The sequence below is a fragment of the Diorhabda sublineata genome, chromosome 1 (assembly GCF_026230105.1).
Source record: "Diorhabda sublineata isolate icDioSubl1.1 chromosome 1, icDioSubl1.1, whole genome shotgun sequence".
Classification (NCBI taxonomy): domain Eukaryota; kingdom Metazoa; phylum Arthropoda; class Insecta; order Coleoptera; family Chrysomelidae; genus Diorhabda; species Diorhabda sublineata.
The window spans coordinates 37,756,597-37,777,887 of record NC_079474.1 but is presented as its reverse complement, the minus strand read 5'-3'; the positions used below and the strand labels follow the sequence as shown (position 1 = coordinate 37,777,887).

Below are 21,291 nucleotides of genomic sequence, written 5' to 3'. Positions count from 1 at the left end.
ATTATTTCCAATCAATTCCTTATTACTTAGTTAATTACTTTTTCTTTCCCTAGACAGTACTTACATATTTCATTCATAACGTTGTCCTCGCAATTTATTTTTGATCTGCGTGAATTAGAAGAAATCATTGGGTGCCAAACAAGGAATTTACAGTGGATGATCCATAAATTGGATGTTTCCACTGTTCAAAACCGTTTTTGTTTGAACTGAGGTGTGAGAGCTCGTATTGTCGTGATGGAGAATGATTCATTCGTCTTTGGATGATCTTCCATTCAGAGTTAACAGTTCAACGTTGCTCTAATAAAACAAGGGTGACATGTCGAGTTATTAGGAGAAGAGCTTCGTGCGCGAACTGCTTTTGTTGTATTTGGCCTATCTTGGGGGACCCATACAGTCGATTGCTGTTTAGTTTCAACTGGAGATTTTTTCAGCAATTGCCAAATTATGCGGTATCAAACTCGAACAATCCTTTTTAACAAACCAATGTTCATGTTTTTTGCTCTCTCTCTCTCCCACGTGCTGTTGATTAATAACTTTGTTACTTATTTTATTGGCAAACTCATCATAGGATACGTGAATAAATCACATGCCATGATGTAACAAAGAGCGGGAGATTGGAAAATTTGGTCTTGTAGTAAACAGAACCAAAATAAAATTAATGATAGTGGATAATCCGAACCATCTGCTTGACAATCTTGAAAGGGTAAACAGCTTTACATATCCCCATAAGAAGCACCCATGTGGATGCGTTGACGAAATTAAAAGTATAGCGTTAACTAAGAGTGCAATGCTGAAACTTAGTAAAGTATGCAAAAGCTCATATATAATTAAAAACATTAAAATGAGTCTGGTCCGAACATTTATCTTCCCAATCTTCTCATACGGCTCAGAATCCTGGGCACTTAGAGCTTAGAAGTACAAATATATTAATATATTGTTTCATGTGAAAAGTGGTGTTATAGGAGATTGTTTAGAATTCCCTGGACCGCGATACTGGAAGATACTGGAAGAGTTAAGTGTGACTACTAGACTATATCATTATGCATTAAGAAAGTGACGAGATGACAATATAGACAGGCTTATATGGATGAAAGAAGTACTTGGAAAAAGAAATGGAGGCCGATCGCTTATGAGATGGTCTGGAAAAAACAAACAACCCCTTCATGTATTCTTATACCAAGCCGAATTCGAAAACTATGGGAGGGGACAATAAAAAGGGAAGAGAGACATTCCAAAGCAGACAAGACACTAATTACTGGAAAACAAGCAGAGATAGATGTGTGGACTAACTAATGATTAATGAACAAATAAGAGATAAAGATTGAGCGTGAAATAGATACTACAAGAATTTAAAAGATGGCTTATGAAAGGCATAATGATGATTGAACCATTGTAAATTATTTTCATTTCATTTGTGTACTTAGCTGTGTCATGTTAAGATTTCTTTCTATATATATATATATATATATATATATATTCCCTTTCATCTTTTCATTCTTGGTCTTCCAGCTATTTGTTATTTTCCATATTCCCGATTGAAATTTTTTACTAGACGTGATTGTTAAACTCATTTTCTCACTTTTCAAATGCTATTACTAAAGACTCGTTTGGAAATTGTTAGTTTTATTTATCATTTATATGCAATCACTTTTTATTGCCTACAGCAGCTGCAATTCAACAGACCAATAATAATTAGAGTGAATAAAACGACATCTATTAAACATTAAATAACCCGAACCAAATTAAACAGGAAAAGCTTATTAGGAAAATTCTCATTAAATTTCCCACACACCGTTGTAATAAATAATTCACTTTCAATGGATTTTCCGGTCAAAATATTCCTATTATTTCATAGTCAGCTCGTGTTGAATAAATCATTACTTTTATGGAATAAATCAACATCAGTATTAATTTTAAAGTCGTTTATATTTGCAATCTGTCTGACTAGTTAATTTCAAGGGAGGCTGTGGAACTTTCTGGCTTCATATAAATTTACCACCACCGACTAATTCTCCACAAAAACAAATTTAACGGGCTCCAGTTAAGAATGGGAGGGAAATATCCATAAGCGGAGCGTAAGGAGATAAATGCACGATATAAATAAATACTTATAATCAAAATAGATTCTGGAATAAATAAGATAATATGAGCTTCATCTCTATGATAATACCTATTCAGTTTAAGCCAGTTCTTTCCTCTTTTTTCCGGTTATCTGCGATTTATTTCTTACTTTAGTTCTCTCCTCAAACGTTCATTTTATGTTGGATCTAATTTAGCGATTAAAACGAAGTCGAAGGACCGAAAAATTGGGTTACTTTAATCAAAAATCTCGTTGGTATTCCATAGAGTAGTAGTGTAGTAGATCGAAAATTTCTCTTTCAAATATGTGATGTCTGTTAAGTATTTAGAAATCACCGCAAATATCATATTCCCGTGTATACGAACAATGATCAGTCTTCCAACTTACTGAAGGAAAGAAAATGTATCCAATATTGAAGCAGAGAACGATTTAGATAAGCTTTTTATAGGAAAACCAAAACCCTCCAGCTCAGAAGTAAATTATAGTTTGGTCGTTTGTTGATTTCCAGCCTTACTATGTTTGTAATGTAACGCCTCAATACGAGGTCTGGTTATTAAATAACGAGACTGCTCGCCTAAAGGGCGCCCTACACAGGTGGGTGGAAAACTAGTAGTGCGTTTAGTATCTAGATAACTTGTCTATGCACGTCCCAAAACACGTGTCCGTCACTATTACAGTATTTGTGCAGTAGCGGTTTGAAACGAACGTTTTTTTTTCGTGCCGAAATCCATGTGTGACGGAAAACAGGAGCAACGTATCAATCTCAAATTTTTCGTTAAATTGAAAAAAACTTCTACTGAGTGCTATAAATTATTGAAAGAGTCCTATGGAGTATCATGGCCATGGAAATTCGTTGCTCAATCTTCTGAAATGTATTGATAATGTGCCAGTTTAAGTTTCGGTGAATATCTATATTGATGGATTCGCTTTATTCAAAGGTCAAAACAAGAGTTTTGGCCCATCTTATGAAATATTTTGTCACTGCCATTATTCAAACCGATTGGAATATTTTGTGAATATGGAAAACCTTCTGATCTGCATTCATTGTTTTAGAGACACAGAATATAATGGAAAATTGTTTAACACATAAATTAGTTGTTTTAATTACTCACATAATAAGATTTCTTTCAACTTTCGTATTTGTTGTGTTGATTTTCTTATTCGCGTCTTGTGCTAAACTTTTTAAGTTGAATTCACAATAGATTGTAAATGACAAACACAAAATTGAAGGTGACATTGCCAATTTGAATGAAAAATCCGTACAATGAGCAGAATTTGATGTTTTAAAATTGGCACTCATATTGATTATAGAACGACTGTATCATTTGGGTCTTTTCACCGTTTCCTGAGAAAATAACTAAAATCAGAAAATGAAAATTTTGTGTGGTTGGAGTTTTCATGTATATGATTCACAAATAATTCATGGTTATTGTAAAATTTTATTGGTGGTATACGACAATACTGTTAAGCTAAATTGTGAGTTGTCTTATTACAGCGAAGAAAATGTCATATACTCGTAACACAATGATAAGCTCGCAGTAGGCCGTTGCCGTGGACTTGATTTTTCATTTATTTCGCTCATTCAGCTTCCTGGTCTTCTTCTCTTCTGTGGTTTCCAATCGTTGATTTGAAAGTCACACATTCTCTGCCAGTCAAAAGTAGTTAATTTCTCCCTTCTGATATTCTCCATTGTATGTTTACCTTCCATGATTACTTTGAACGGTGATACCTTTGATTCTATAATTATTAATTAATTAATTAATTAATTATCTTATTAATATTGCTTTCGCCCTTTGAGGATAACGGCCTTCAATTGCTCAGCACAGTATTTTATCGTCTGTTATTATCCAACAAAAAGTCTTTTCGTTTTTTTTCGTTCATGTTCAAGATTAGAAACCAAACCGAGGGAGATCACTGGGCGGATCACCAAAAAGATGGCATGAGAGCTAGAGCTCAGTGTTTCAGGAAGATCTTAGGAGAGGGATAAATGGCACTAAAAAGTTGGTCTTAGTTGGTAGTCACCAATAGTTTATGGTGTAACCTTGTTTTATTCTTATTATTTACTGACCAACATATATCATTATAGGTATCAATGACAACCATTCTTAAAACAAGAATGTTTATACTAAACTTTTAATTATTTTTAAAATTGTTTATTTTTAGAAAACATCGACTACACTGCGTTCGAATGATTTATTGTATTGTATTTTGATTAACATTGTCAATAATGCATAATGTATAGTTGAAAGATAGTAAAAACATTCATATTTAATTTTAGTTTGACTAGAAACTATAATTACTTTAATTGTGCATAATAAAATGATATTTTCGTATTGTATTCTGATTTTAAATTTATTATCTATAACATTTTTTCAAAATATATCCTATCGATAGGGATGACCGAACGAAAAAGCCAGAAAATCGAATAGCAATGGGTCCTTAAATAATATTCTTAATATAAAAGCATTATTCAAAGCAACAAAGATTAGATCGTACAAAAAAGGATCAGATGGACTGTACTGTATGGATGTGAGTCCTGGGTGCTAACCTAGAAGAGTTATGGAGAAGAAGAGGGAGGAGGAATTAGAAGAAGAAGAGACAGGCCGAAAAAGAAATAGATAGGGGAAGTAACGTCGGATTTGAGAAGAGTGGGAATAACTGAGTGAGGACAAATACCTTAGGACATAAACGGATGGAAACTTATAGTGAAAAGAGTAGAGGAAGAAGAACGAAACATAGCTTAAAGATTTTGAAATATATATTTTGTAAATATTTTTAATTGTAAAAAATAATGTACCCATTGGCCTGAAGTGCAGTAAATAACAAAAATTGTCAATGAGAGGGATTTGGATGTTCATTCATCAGCTGGAAAAATGTGTATATAGAATCAAATCTTACACAACACCCCTTGTAGGTTCTGCCGAATTACCCTCGTAATAAAAGTTTCTTAATTGACGATTACGGTTAAATGATTTTCTGTTGTTTTCTGATACTGCACATATGTCAGACTTTCGTCGATTGGCAACTGGGTACCGCCCACAAATTATATGGTCTGCTAGTTGTTAAAATACGATCAATTTTTATCATGGTTTCTTTTGATGTGTTTATCAGCTGTGGTTATTCTTTCAATAGCATTGTTTTCGTCGAATTGATTTTTATTTAAGTTTCAGACCTTGAAGAGGGTACTATTAATTCCACATAGCCCACTATTACAGCAAATATATTGTTTCTGATGTTGATTCCAACGGATACTTTTCACAAATAATGATAATAATTTGGTAGAATGATGATAGAGCGTCATTAAAAACATTTAATGGATTACTTTGGAGGATTTTTTTCATTTTGGCAAGTCACTAACAAAACTCATATAATTACTAATTATCATAGAGGGCGACCTCAAAGTAGAGTAGAAAACTCTAAAAAGACAACAACGAAATAAATTAGACTCATCAGAAAATAGGAAAAATTTTTAAACAAGGATGAAGTAAATTTAAATTAAGGAAATTAAAGTTTATATAGAAGTAAATGCGACAGAAAAGAGTATAGTTATGGTATAGGGAAGAAAGGGCGGAGAAAGGATTGCGTTTATTTGCAAAGGTATGATTGGATTGATGAAATGTGGAAGAATTACCTAGGGTATTAGGGGTATTACCTAGCAATTTTATCGGATAACATTGATTTGTGTGAAAATTAATTTCTTTGTCAAAGTCTGCAGCTCTTTTTCTATTTCTGATTCCATCATCTCAATGTCATTATTTTTAGCTTTATAATGAGCGGCCTGTGTTGTTATTGAGATATTTTTTGGTAAAGAAACAATATCAAACAATGAGAAAATACCCTATCAATATTTGGTGTTCCCAATCACTTTTTCATCGATCGAATAAGTTTCTTTACTCGATCTTGTTCGATGCTATCCCATTCCTCAGTCAGCGCAGTCCAATTTCGTACCTGGTGTAGGATTTCTAGCCCGAACTTTTCTCTTAAGTTCATCCTATAAATCGACAGGAGTTAAGTCCGGGCTACATGCTGCCCAATCCATAGCGGTAATATCGACATCCTGAAAATACAGCCATCCGGAATCTGCAACATGTGGACGGCATTGTCCTGCTTTAGGATGAAGTGATCCCCCAAAATTTCGGTTCTCCTGCAAAATCCACATGCACTAACTTGTTCTTCGTAAACCAGCTACTTAGAGGGCTGAGGTTGATTTGGGGCCAATTGCTAGCCAATTTTGTTCAAGGTCAGTTGCATCAAATCTTTTGTCTGTCCAACTACTCACAGCTATTCCTTGCGTCACTTTAAGCTCTCAAATCTTTTTCTTCCACAACCGCATCTCCTTTTAAAGTTACCGGTATCTTGTTAACGACGGTAAAATCTGGAAACAGCAGATTGACTCATGTACACCGTACACACATGAAACAAGCCAACCAATATGTTGATGTACAGTACAAAGAGAGTTAATAAAAACATTTATTTGAACGAATAAGCACAATTAGCCAAAATACCAGCACAGTTAATTTAGGTACCTTTTATGGAGAAGGATGAATTGTAATACCACCATCATCATTATCATCATCACACAAACAGCAAAAAGTTAAAAGTTTAATACTCGAACAAATCAAACATTTAAACTGTATGATTATCTGATAACCAGGTTAGTGCTCTTAGTTTTATTGAATAATAACTTTCCTTTAGGTGTTCCATTAACTAAAAAATAAATCAATGATATCATTAATTTCAACATAAACGTTGAGAGTTTGGATAAACATTGGTAATCTGTAGCAAAAAGGCATTACAATTATTTGGAATACTTTTTCAATAATTTTTCTATGTTCTTTTTAATTACTCCGTACATCGAAATTAGTGCAATAATGGTAAATAAGCACCTAGTAGTTAAAAAACTCGGTGACATATTTTTTCAATGTCCTTTAAAACCGGAGCTATGTCGTATAGTAGTTCTTCGGTAACTAAGTGCCTGGATCTTTAATTGCCTGTCCGGTAATGGACATACCATGTTAAACAAGAGAGTGGCGCCGATTACTGACAATTGACAGTCGCCCCACATCGTGATTACACGGATTTAAATCGGGGTGTTTCAATTTTTTCAAATTCTCTTTTTTATATAATGCTGCTTTTGATTAGAGCCGAGAAGAGCGAGTTAGTTAGTCAACAGTGGCGGTACGCAGACCCACTATAATATTATTATTGTTCCATTTAAAAACTAAAATAGGTGTGAGGCATACTGGAGTTGAGTTATACCGTTCTATCTTTTCCACAGCAGTTTTCATTCTTTAGTTTTATTTCCTACCATCTTATTCCTCGCTTTCCCCTGCCATTTTATTTTCTACTGGTCAGTTCATGCTTCATATATCTTCCGTATTAATCATTTTTTTCACTTTCTGATAATATGCCCATACCATTGTCCTTAGATTTTGTTTTAAATTGATTTTAAATTATATTTTTTTGTCATAGTGTTATTGCTTATTTTGTCGTATTTATTTCCTATTTTTCTTAGAAATCTCATTACTGTATTTTTTATTTTGCTTTTTGTTTATGTGAATGTATCAATGTCAATATGACTGTGACTACTTTCTTCATATATTCCAGTTTTCTCGTTTATCTCTTGTTCCATCTTGTGTTGGGGCCATGTCAAAGTATTTGAAGCTTTTGACCTACTCAAGATTTGATTGTTCTAGTTCTAGATTATGTTTTTCCTTCTTCGGCTTATTTTCATCGACTTTTCATATTCATTATCTGTAGATTGTGATTGTATTTTTATAATTTTGAGTTCAAGGTTTTCTCATCTTTATCTTTTTAAATGATAGTTTCCCCTGTAACTTCCAACATATTCTGTTCAATGGTCTTCCATTTCACCCATAATTTCTCCTTTTCGAGTCCCACCTTTATATAATTTTGTTTATTAACAACTACTACAGCTTCGTTTTTACTGGTTTTTATTGGATGATTCCGAAATAGATACTGTATTAATGTAGAAGATAATAGTATGCTTTTCTATTTGAAAAATTGTCGAAATACTTTTTTTGGACTTTATATTCTAATATTTGATTCGTTTATGTATCATACCAATGGGTATTGTTACCAAACTGATATTTGTTGAATAAATTGGAGTTACTGAATCTCAAAAAGTCATCAACTTCCACTTCATTGTTGGCAAATCTTTGGCCCACCGATTTTTTTAAGTCTGAGAACAGAAAATAATCCGAGGAGGTTGAATATGGCGAATGGGGTGCATAAGGTAGCAATTCAATTTTTAATTCAATAACTTTGGCCATTGCAATAACGGATGTATGAGCTGGTACATTATCTTGATCAAACAATACTTTCTTCTTAGCTAAATGCAGACATTTTTGCTTGATTTCTTTGCTCAAACGTTGATAGTTTTTCCTTTTGCAAGGTAGTCAATGAAAATCCCACACGCATCCCAAAAAACCGACGTCTGCAGATGGAACGGTCTTTGCCTTCTTTAGAGACGGTTCTCCCTTTTCAGTCCATGTTTCTTTTGCTTCGGATGTAAAGTGATGGACTCAAGTTTCATTTCATTTCGGCAACCACTGCGATGCTGGTCTTCGCAGGTCGTACCGCCTCGTTTAAACTCTACTACCCAATATTTCACTGTTGAAAACGAAGGAGCAGTCTCACTTAGAATAGAATCTAGTTTTGCTTTTATATTGGTTGGGCTAAGGCCTTTCAAATAAATATATTGTCATCACATAACGATGACCAATTATTGCCATGTTTGCAAATTCACTGAAAACCTTCACTGTTGATGGCTGCCAAGTAAATACTAAACAACGTGGAATCTTCAAACTAGAAACATATGCTCTATAGATTTTGTAATTTTTAATATAGTAGTATTTTCAAGTAACTCCCGCCATTTATAGGTCATGGTGGGTACTTCTGGTACCATCCTCGTATATCGTGTTTTTTCGTATAACCTTCTCGACCAGTTGCTCAATCTTCTTATTTCATTTATTTGATTTATCACTTATCAATTTCTTACACCGGTTATTTCAGCTTCTAATAGTTAAATTTTATTGCTAGTTCTACGATCTTTTCCTCTACTCGTACTTCGAACTTACACCTAAATGTTTCAGCTTTATATTACTTAATATGAGTATAATCTACATATTTGTGATGCCACTGGTTGGGGATTTCATTAATCGTTAAGGAATTTTGATGAGCTTATTAATATAGAATTTATCAATAATATTTTGATCACAAGTTTTTTAGTTATTATCTTAAACTACTGTATATACGTTTTTGGATTAATACCTTTCAGAGATAGTAATGTACCTGTTGAAAAGAATTTTTTGTGTCATTGTGTCACTGATAGAAACGAATTATGTTTGAAATTTACGAACAGTATAAAATTATATTTATTATAACGTTATCGAATGCAACTAACAAAAATTTCTTGGTTTCTTGAACATCAATCATTAATAGCTTTAACATGCATTCACACAAAGTGCGATTTGCTTCTGTGAAAAGTTTGAAATGTATATCAGTTAATAAGGACATTTTATCATAAAAACTAATTATTATGCAATTATTTTGTTGTTCATGGTAATCTGAATATATAATATACAGTCGAGTGAATATTCATAAGTTGATTAAATCTAGACCGATTTTAATGATCGTTGATAACACTAGTTTTCATATTCTAGATGAATTTAAAAGTGAAATCAAACTGAATGTATGTGCATCGCAGCAACAGCATGAGTTTCCAATACTTCCAATAGGAATGAAAATAGCACGACACGGCACACCAATCAAAGAGAGGAATACACAGGACGAAAAAGCTATTTCTATGATAAATGTAATATTATGAGACCAAACAATATCAAATGCCAACAAGCAATCAACGAAAAAAATGATAATAACGACCGAAATGGACTTCTGGGTAAGAGAAGCGAGCAAACTCAGAAGAGACGGGTTGAAAAATGACAGAATAAAGGAGATAATGAAGGTCAAACACACATTAATCGATTAACAATCAACTTTCTAATATGGTCATGTACAAAGAATGACAGAGAACAGAATACCTAAACAGGCTCCCAAAGTGGACACCACAAAGAAAAGGGAGAATAGAAAGACCACGAAGAAGCTAGAGAGACGGCATAAATAGAGAAATGCAGGAGATACAATTAACAAAAGACATTTGGCAGGAAAGAGCAGTTAGATATCGGAAGACGTCGGACATCATAACAGACCAACAGTAGTCCTCTTAACATATTCTCAACCCAAAATCCCTGATGACGTTAAGTTGAAATTTCTGGAACTGTTACTGAATACACCACCACTTCATCAATACTCATAATTACACTGTATGGCGCGCGTTTCGATAACAAAGTTATCATCTTCAGAGACTGGAAGTAAACTGAGCTTACCTTCAGTCTCTGAACGGAGTTTACAGTTTACCTTCAGTCTCTGAAGACGATAACTTATCGAAACGCGCGACAGACAGTGTAATTGTGAATGTTGGTGTAGTGGTGGTGAAAACAATGTAATCAACCTTATGACGTTATTAAAAAATTTTTAAATCTTCATGAAAGCGCTTTTCCTGTTTATCACTCATAAGTCAGGGCAAAAATTCAAATGTGATTACAGGAAATGAATCATCAATGACCCATTCAATCCTAACTATTTGCTAAAAGTTTCCTGATAAGTAACCCACAACATCTTCATAATTTTCACTTTTTTATTTTCCAAGAATTCTTCGACACAATTTTTGAATTATTCCTAAGCAGCTTTACCATTGACACATAGCCTCTGTAACTGAGAATCTTTTTAGAAATTCACGGTTCTTTGGGCCATCAAATATTCCCTCGTTTAGTTTTCTTTTCCATTATTCTTATTAAGCACCTTCACATTGTTTTTATATGTATATATTTGATATTCATTTTGCTTGGAATATATTCGTTTCGAATAGGCCCACTAATATGAACCGTGAAGCCGGTTCTGTTCCAACATGTTATCCAAGCTAAAGTTTGGTGATTGCGTCACCTATTTTTCTCCCCTTTTTCCTCTACCATCCACGGACTCCCACTTTGTTCAGATCACTTGTTAATTAACTTTTCCATTGGCTTTTTGGTCTTTCTTTGGGCCGGTTTCCTAAAGATTCCCATTCTGTTATTTTTTAACTTCCTCCGTTTTATGTGTCCTAGCCATCGTATTCGCAGCGATTTTATATATCTGGTGATAGTCTTCTCATTTGAGAATTCATCAGGATTCTATATTGTCCGTCACTTAAGTTTTTTGACCCATATATTCTTCTTATCATTTTTCTTTCGCAGGTGTTAAGTTCTTCTTCATCAGCTTTTGCTAGATTCATCGTTTCTCCTCCATAAGTTACTATTGGCCTTAATACTGTTTTGTAGATTTTTATTTTAGTACATCTTATGATTTTTTTTGCATAGCATTAGAAACCGGAATTTATGATATGCTCGGTAACCTGATTGGATACTTTGAGTAATTTGTTCTCTTCGTTCATTATGGTTGTTAACTATTACTCCCAAGTATTTAAAATTGTTAACTCCTTCGAATATCTCTATATTCTTATGTTTGGTGCTATGTTCTTTCCCTTTACAAGAATATATTTTCATATTATGTGTATAGGCATTTTTTACATTACCTTTTGTGAAAATCTTTATTTTCTTCTTCATTGTGCCATACTTTGCAAGCTTAATGGGTATATATTTACCAAAACGACATTTGCACGTGATTGCAACTACTGTCAAATACTGAGAGTTTATAATTTTTCTTGATAAACATTTCGAGAATATCTGTTATGAAGTCTAAGCTGTCAAATTATTTACTCTTATATCTAGCTGCAATTTTATCAAATTTAATATAATTCATTAAAAAGTGAATGACCTTTTATTGTTGTCCCTACATCTGTAAAATATTTTTCCGTCTAGATATTGAAACTCGGGAAGATATAGAATGTCTATCAGTATTTTAAAGAATCTACGATGCATGTTAGTCCGGGAACCAGTGACAGATTTTCATGTCCACTCTCCTCCCAATCGAAAATTCGTAAAATACAATAGGAAGTTGTATTATGAAGCTTCGCGACCGTCAGCTGCGGCTCCGGTAGTGGGGCAGAAAAAGTTTTTTAGTCATTTCCTCCCATTCTAAAATTTTTTAAATAATAGTTTATCTAATATCTTGGCGGATTATATGTCAGCTTGCCTCTCGAATATCTTCTTCTTCTTCTTCTTGTAGTAGGACGAGGTCCTGTCAGATCTGTCATCTGCCCTCTTGTGACGCCGATGTCCAGCTATCGTACCAGCGTTTTGGGGGCCTACCGATTGGGCGTCTTGTGTCTGGTTTCTGTGTTTTGGCCCATTTGGCAACCGTTCTGGAGCCATTCGTTCTACATGGTCTCTCCATTGTCGGCGTCTTGCTCTTACCTATCTAACGACATCTTGTACTCCCAGTTCTCTTAAGGTATCTGTGTTGGGTATTCTATCGTGGAGTGTGGTACCCTTTATTGTTCGTAATATCTTCATCTCTGCTGTTCTCATTTTTCTCTTTGTTTGTGTTGTGTCTGCCCTTGTTTCTGCGGCATAGGTTAGTATGGGTCTGATACAGGTCTTGTAGATTCGCGTGTTACTTTCTATGCTCATATATTTATTTCTCCATATAATGTCCCGTAAATATCCCGATATTCTAGTTGCTTTCTTGATCTGCTCATCTACCTCGTCCGGTATGTTTCTGCTGCTCGTTGTTTCTACGCCCAAGTAGTTGAAATTCATTACTTGCTCTATAATGCGCTCATTTACTACCAACTTGCATCTTATTGGGTCTTTGGATATTACCATGCTTTGTGTTTTCTCGCATGAGATTTGCATGTTAAGTCTCTGTGCCGTCAGGTTAAATTTATGAAGGAGGCTTTGTAGATCGTCTTCATTTTCAGCTATAAGTATAGCGTCATCTGCGTAGCAAAGGATTCTCAGGCGACGGTTATTCATTTCGAATCCTGCTTTAACTTCGTTTACGCTCACAATTATTTGGTCCATTATTGAAAAGGCATGGGCTGAGGCTATCTCCCTGTCTTATGCCGGATGAGACTTTGAGTTCTCTTGTTAGCCCACAGTCTGTTTTTATTCTTGTTTTAGTGTTGATGTTAAGTTGCCTTACTAGATTTTTATAATGCTTCTTGACGCCTTTTTGGTTTAGTCGGTGGATTACATCGTTGAGTTTTACTCTATCGAATGCTTGCTTTAGATCTACGAAACATGTGTACATGGGTTTATTGTATTCTATGGATTTCTCTATAGAGAAATCCTCTCGAATATGTAAAAATAATTTATAATTTCAATGATTTCCTCACAACTTAAAATTAAACTGGTGATAGTTTATATGTTTCTGTGAATGAAAATTAATGTCAGCTTGCTGTATCTCAGTTGAAAGTTTGTCAGCTGGTAACTTGAAATGTGTAACGTAGCGGCATCTATCACCTACTGAATCTTATCAGCTGACGACTTTTCCCTTGATTTACAGATAGCTGATTTTATACATGTTTTCATTCTTTGAAAATATTATCTGTCCACATAAACATAACAAAAACGATCAGAGCTTTGTTTGAACTTACTACTTGACGAGAAGAGGAGTTATGTGACTAAAGGAGTTATGTGATTAAAGCAAATGGAGTATGGTACTGAACTACCAAATTATTCCTTCATAAGAAAGAAAGGGAACAAGTGATAATCAACCTGTTACGAATTGATCACATATTTGAACCGGGTTCACCTGATGATAAAAGAAGCAATGTTTTAAATGTCTTGTCCAGAATCATGGAGTGTCCACTATATCTTCATGAAGAGTTTGAGGTCGCTAAAATGATGTAACGATAGAAACAAAATCCGGAAGTATTCCATTCAGAATGACAGTTAGTCAACCCTCTTTACTTCTCATTAACTAAAACGACACAACACGAGAGCAAAAATAAAAGTTTCCCAATCTTTACAAGAGTTCGGGGAACACCGCTTGACATGTGTTAGACGAAAAACTCTAAACGCAAAGTGATTGCATGTTAATACTGTACAAGATAAAGCAGAAACTTGCCAGAAATAAAATAAGAAAAAGACGCGAAATTCGATTATGGCGTGTTTTAGTGGGAAACGCAATGGTTGACATCGTTCCAGACAACCAACCTTCAGACAATTACACTAATACGGTCTGGTATCGCCTACTCAATGTTGCCAAACGTCGCTCGTTAAACTAAGTAAATTTGGGGTGCTTGTTAAACGTTTGATGGTTCAATGGGATGTTACAATAAAATGTTTTTATATATTCTTTCGTTGATTAAAGAAATAATTGGTTTAACTTATACAATATAGCGGAAAAAGTAGATTAGGGTTTAACTAAATATTAGACTTATTTTAAACAAAGTAATAATCAGAATTAAGGGCGATTTCAAAGTGACAAAAATTATCTTGAATGAGTCATATAGTAATTATAGTTTGAAATTGTTTTTGCAAACAAAAAATGAACAGAACAAAGCAAAAAAATCTCCCATGATTTATCCCATAGCATTAGACCAATTATACTGGTTTGTATAGAAAAATGGGTGGTAACTAAATGTAAGCTCCAATTGAATAAAAATAAAAACAATATACTTTTCTCAAAGTATGTAATAAAAGAAACGTTGAAATGATCAACTTGTTAGCAAATTTATAGGAATTCTTTTTCATTATATGGAGGATTGTCTAAAAACGAGTAGTGCGTTGAGTAACGGTTTGAAATTAACGTATTTTTTTCTCGTGTTAAAAACCATGTGTGATGAAAAACGGGAGCAACGTATCAATCTCAAATTTCTCGCTAAATTGAGAAAAACTCCTACTGAGTGCTATAAATTGTTACAAGAGGCCTATGGGGACAATTATCTATCTAGTGCGTGTGTTTTTGAGTGTTGTAGGCACTTTAGTGAGTGATAACTGAATGGGTTGCAGAGGGTCAGACTGTCAACCAGACTTACTATTTGTCAGTCTTGGCAACACTGCGTGGATTTTGCACCAGAACAACGTACCTGCCCATAACGCGCTATCTGTGAAGCAGTATTTGGCCTGTAAGCGCACTCCAGAGCTCGAACATTCGCCGTACTCACCAGATTTGGCACCATGAGACTTTCTTTTGCTTCCGAAGATAAAATCTACTTTGAAAGGGACTCGATTTGAGTCAATGGAAGCGGTAAAGCAAAAAAACGGCAAAGCTCCTAAAGGCGCACTCCAAAGAATACTTCCAGCACTGCTTCAATCGCGTATGGAAAGGTGAGTGGCGTGAGGAGGGAAGTACGAGGGTGAATATAAACAAGACTTATTTTTTAAAATATTTATTTTGATTTTAAACGCACAAACAATCATAGTTTATTTTTCTACATAATCTCCTGATTTAGAAACATATTTTTCCCAGCGTATAGGTAATTTTTTAATTCCTTCCAGGTAAAAAGAGTCAGGTCGTGTTTGTAGCCAATTGCGCACATATGCTTCAACCTCATTATCGCTGTGGAATTTTTGCCCTCCCAAAGCTTCCTTGAGAGGACCAAAGACATGGAAGTCGCAGGGAGACAGGTCTGGACTGTATGGAGGGTGTTCCAGTGTCTCCCAACGCAGTTGCTCCAATTTTTGTACTGTCAGGGCTGCCGTATGGGAGCGAGCATTGTCATAGAGGAGAATCACTTTTCTCATTGGAAGGTGTCGTCTTTTGCGGCGATATGCAAGTCTGACCTCAGTCAAAATTTTGCAGTAGTACGCCGCATTAATTGTTCTGCGCTCATGCAAAAAATCAAGGTGCAGCAGGCCACACTGGTCAAAAAAAAAACGGTAGCCAAAACCTTGCCAGCCGATAATCGTGACTTCGCTTTCACTGGTCCGGTTTCTCCTCTCTTCCTCCACTCCATACTCGCTTGTTTCGACTCAGGGGTGTAGTGATGCACCCACGTTTCATCACAGGTGACAATGTGAGAAAGAAATGGGTCTTCTTCTTCCCGAAATCGAGCAAGAAGACGCTCACACACTTGAAAACGATTCAGTTTCTGGTCAACTGTCAGAAGACGAGGAACCCCCCTGGCACACACCTTGCGATACCCTAGCTCCTCTGAGAGTATAGAGTAAGTGCTCCCATAACTTATTCCAACCTTAATTGCAATATCCGAAGTTGTTAGACGCCTATCACCTTCAACAAGTTGACGAACACTGTCGATGTTGCCCGCTGTAATGCTGGTGCGGGGTCTGCGGTCATGGCTCTCATTTTCAACACGTTCACGGCCCTCCACGAACTGTTTATGCCAAGCAAACACTCTAGCTCGCGACAGCGTCTTTTCCCCGAACTGTGCAGTCAATCTTCTCAAGATTTCGGCCGGTTTTACACCTTCTGCAGCTAAAAACTTTATAACAATACGTTACGCAATAGAGGGAGGTACCTCCTGCTCGGACATCGTAACGATGGACACTGAGCGAGTCTATGATGATGAGTCACGTGCTTCCCCCATTCCTGACAAACCAACCTAACAGCCAATAACAGCGGAACGTTCTTCCATCACTATTGCGCGCGCAGGTCCAAAAGTCTCGTTTATATTTGATTCACCCTCGTATATTGAAGGGGACCATTTGAATGTAGAAAATTTTTTATAATAAAACCCGTTTTCATAACCAGTCTCGTTATTTAATTGCCAGACCTCGTAGTCTCCTTATTATCTATATATACATAGCCTCCAGCGATGCTATAACTTTTTTAACCCTTCCAAATAAAAATTATTTCCTCAATCTCTCTCCTACTTTTGGATTGGGAAACAGGAAAAAGTCTCTGAGGGCCAGAGAAAATGCACTAGTAGCCTGATCAAGTGAATACGGTAGGTGGTCAATACGAAGTGATATTCATGAATTTTAGCCATGGGGTCTAAAAAAGTGTGTTGTCCTTATGGGAAAGCATTTTCTTTTCCCCCAAATGCCGTCGCTTTTTTGCAATTTCTCTTTTTACCGTTGTAGTTTTACCTGTTACGACCCATAAAACCGTCATTGCCATTTTCGGTTTGCAATCCATTACTTTGACTGTTTCTTCGTTTCAGGAGTATAGTGGCGGATCCATGTTCAATCTACAGTTGCATGATTGACGCAAACAATAAAAAAATCGTCATAACGAGATTCACTTATATGATTGTTAAACAGAAATTTTAGTGAAAAACTCTACACGCATGTGCAAATCCTCGTATACATGAGCAGACTTCATTTTAATTTTATATACCTCGTTCCATATTCATATAAACATTATTTTTATTTATTAGAGATGAAAACTGTGAAGAAAAATAAAAAATTCCCGATAACAAGATTACGATTTATAAAATATATAAAAAATGTATAACTTACAATTTCGAAGCAGGATGGGAAAAAAATGTGGAAGACCTTTAGGGTCGTTAGAAATTTCATCACTTTAAAACGTTGACAGGCATCTAAAGTCCTGACAGCCGTGGTTCAAAACCTTTTAATAATTCCTCGCTTTTAGAAAACCTCTTTTCGAATATGATTTTTTATTCATGACGGATCTAGATGTATGGACGGATAACACCTTGTATATCAGATATCTGTCACTTATATTGTTTTGTGCAAAGAGTGGAGAAAAAGCCTCTAACTTTTTTTTATTCAGTATGAGAATCGGGGTTGGAGATGTATAGAATAGATCTAGTGGGTGTTTTTTTTTATACAAACGTCGAAAGGCAACTCTTGACGACCGCAAAATTCCGTAAGACATCATATTTTGATGGATAATGAATATCGTCTATACCAGCTCATACTCAAGTGCAAAATCGGGGGCGACGTGGAGTCGAATGAAAGCAACAGTCGTGGCTCAGAAATATTCCATACGGGTCCGGCATAAGAAGGGCTGATACCTGATAGATTTTATGATTTTATTGAACTGTCAATATATTCATTTTTTGACATCTAAAGTCCAGTATGCCGCCAGTACAACACTACCAAATTAACTAGATTTACTTTGAGAGTTAATCATCAAGTCGTGCAACTCCAAAGTACTCAGTGATTTTTATGGCATATAACGCCTTCCGTTTGTTAATGAATTTTATACCATGTACTCTCTAAATAATAAACAACACAAAAAAAGGAGGAATATGTGTAGTAAAAAGAATATCGCTACTGTGAAAAGAGACCAAAATTTATCGATTTTTCGTTGATTGCTCTGTTCATCCAATTTTTTTCAAATATTTTTGTCTAGATCCGCATAAGATTCAGTTGAAGCGTGAATTAGAGTAAAGTTACCGTCTCTCACTCTATGGCCGATTGAGCTCTACAGTAATTGGAAACTTATTCTATGTTTAAATGCATAAATGTAGTCAGCCATAAGTTTCATTTTTTGTATTAACGGGATTGTTAATAAATGAAATTATCGTATATGGAATGGAACCAATTCACTCAAGACTCGACAAACTCCATTACATAAAAAAAACGCAACTTTGGAATGGTTTGCTTTACTTCAACGAATTCTATTATGTTAAATATTGATGAAAATGATTCGGGTGAAGTGTGGTTTTCACACATATTTTTTATTTTAAAACATGAAGGAATGGCTCAGGGCAAACAGAGTTCACTACGAAAGAGATATAATTTCACATACAAATTTTAGTTCATGGAAAGCGTAAAATTGGAGGAACGTTAGACGAAGTAAGGAGATTGTGTGAAAAGCTTCCGACCTCAAGCTTAAGATGTCAACATAAACAGAGAAAAATATATCATCAAAAAAATCACCAAATGGTACTGAATAACTGTTGAATTAAAGTTAGAGAAGTAAAAGGGGCTATCGGCTTACCAAAAGAACGCATTTGCCATATACTAACATGAGAATTAGGAATGGTGAGCTATTCGCACTTTGGGTACCGCGTTTGCTTTCTTTGGACCGGAAGAGCATTCCAATGAACATTTTCTAGGCTTCATTGACTCGGCTTAAGCGAAAAATAAGTCGGATTTTTTGTATCTACATTTCTGAAACGAAAAAACAGTAAAGATAATAGCTTGCAAAGGGTGAACCTATTCTAAAAAAGGCAAAGACCGTTTTTCTGGACAGTCATAGGTTTATGTTTAACACAAAAAGTTAATAACAGGAGTGTTTCATGCATCAATAGTTGATAAGATAGAGGGAAAAATTGCAGAATAACGCCGCATTTGAAGTAACAGAAAGTGCTTTTTCATCAGCCATGGTTAAAATTCATGAATTATTCCACTTAGGACTGGCTGACCACTGTATTTACTAGATCTGGCCGCCAGCGACTCTTTCCTGTTTCCTAACCTCAAAGTTTCACTTGCAAGAGAGGAACTTCCATCAGACATTAGCGCATGCCTATTTTAGGAGAAAGACAGCAATTATTTTTTAAGTGGCTTAACCAAATATGTAATACTCTTATATGGATAGTTCTTATGGGATAAAAAGTGTCTGCGTGACGGTGCCGACAGTATTCATTTTCTCACTCGTTCGCACACTTTATCTATTCTGCGCATGCTCCATGCGCGCTCGGAGGAGAGAGAGAACGACACACTATTTGTTTCACTTAGTTGGAACACCTTCCACTTATTGAAACTGTCCATATAGGAGTACTATATATATGGGTTTAACTAAGTGGATAGACTGGATGTGTGAAAATGAAAGTGATTGAGGAAAAAGTGTCTTATTTCTTCGTCATAGGTTGAAGAAAACTAATCACGGATCTTGTTTTTCATAGAAAAATCAAAGACTCATTGAACCGTCCTTATAACAATAACGACAGTTTACATAGAGACCCAAGATAATTATAATCATCGATTTTTTACTTTCTCAATCAGAATAATTATTGTCAACAAATCTTGTAAATTATCTTGAATCACTATTAATATATCCTACAGTCGCTCGTAATCAATTAAACAAATTTATCAACCTAATTATCAAAATTAATTGCTAATGACATTCAGCACCTAATCACACGACGATAATTCATAATATGCGACAAATTTCGCAGTGTTCGAATTCAGTAAATCACAATTAAAATTTCCCCGTGATCCACGGTATCACAACGGATCGTAACAGGCGCACCAGTTAGTGTTACATTAATAATTGAATTTCAGATATGATTAACGAAGTGTCTTTCTCTTTCTAACACGAGCGCAGTTGAGAGGAAGCGGTAAATTCAAATTCTGTAGGACGGCTTAAAGCATGCCAGTTATTAATCTTGTGAATTTAATAGAATGCCGCTCCATTTTACTGCTATATAAATGTACAGTACAATGTTTGTACCTAACATTTGTATAACGTCAACTCATAAAGGGATTGTTTCATTATAAAAAAGAAGAGAAAGCAATGCTGAAGAAATTTACTGAATTAATGTTTATCTCGTATGTGTCCTGGACTCTTTGCTAAGACAATGCTACAGACTATTTTCCCTTGTCTGTGAAAGTGTTTTTCGGAAAAGACGAGATCAAGATATGGAAGATGTTAAAAGAGAAGTAATAAAGGGTCTCAAATAGCTGAGAGATGAAAACTTCCAGCACTGTTTTCAATAATATTTTCTTCTAAAACGTGGTTTTTATAGCATTTTAGATCATATGTAAAGATTTTCCTGAAATAAAATTGTTACAAAATAAAACAAAATAGAAAACAAGAATGAGATGAACTGCCAGCGAAAGTTCCACGGATCCGTTTCGGAGATCTCAGCTTAGGTTGAAGAAGTTAGTGGAGCTTTTCATTTTCATATTGAAATTATAATATAATAGGTGTGATTAAAAAGTAAAAAGGTAATAAACAATTAGAATTATTCACCTTGGAAATGATTCCATTAGCTAGCAATGCACTTATTTCAACTGGAAACAATTCCAGATAGTTTTATCTGTTCCATCGTAGTCTTTTCGTCGTCGCATGGTGCGTAAGGTGGATGCGGACAGAGAGCGATCAATACTTTTTGAACGACCGGATTTATCCACTTTTTACACATACTACGCGTAAATAGTCTTCTCGTATATTTCCGTTTAGCATATATTTCAATTTCAAACTTGTTAGTTTAGTGCGTTGTTCTTCACCTATGTTTCATGACAGATACGATTTGAGTAAAGTAGCTATACTATCAGAATGACAAGCAGGAATGGGTTTAAATTTGTCATTGCTTGTTTAAACACTGAGGGTTGATACATACTAGTTGGGAAAATGTAGCGTAA

The 21,291-nt window shown here is 35.1% G+C and overlaps 1 protein-coding gene across 1 annotated transcript in view; it reads right to left on the bottom strand.

Moving 5' to 3' along the window:
- The window catches only part of LOC130444687 (T-cell leukemia homeobox protein 3), a 72,755-nt gene that overhangs the window by 11,279 nt on the left and 40,185 nt on the right, over nt 1-21,291 (bottom strand). The window lies entirely within an intron of this gene.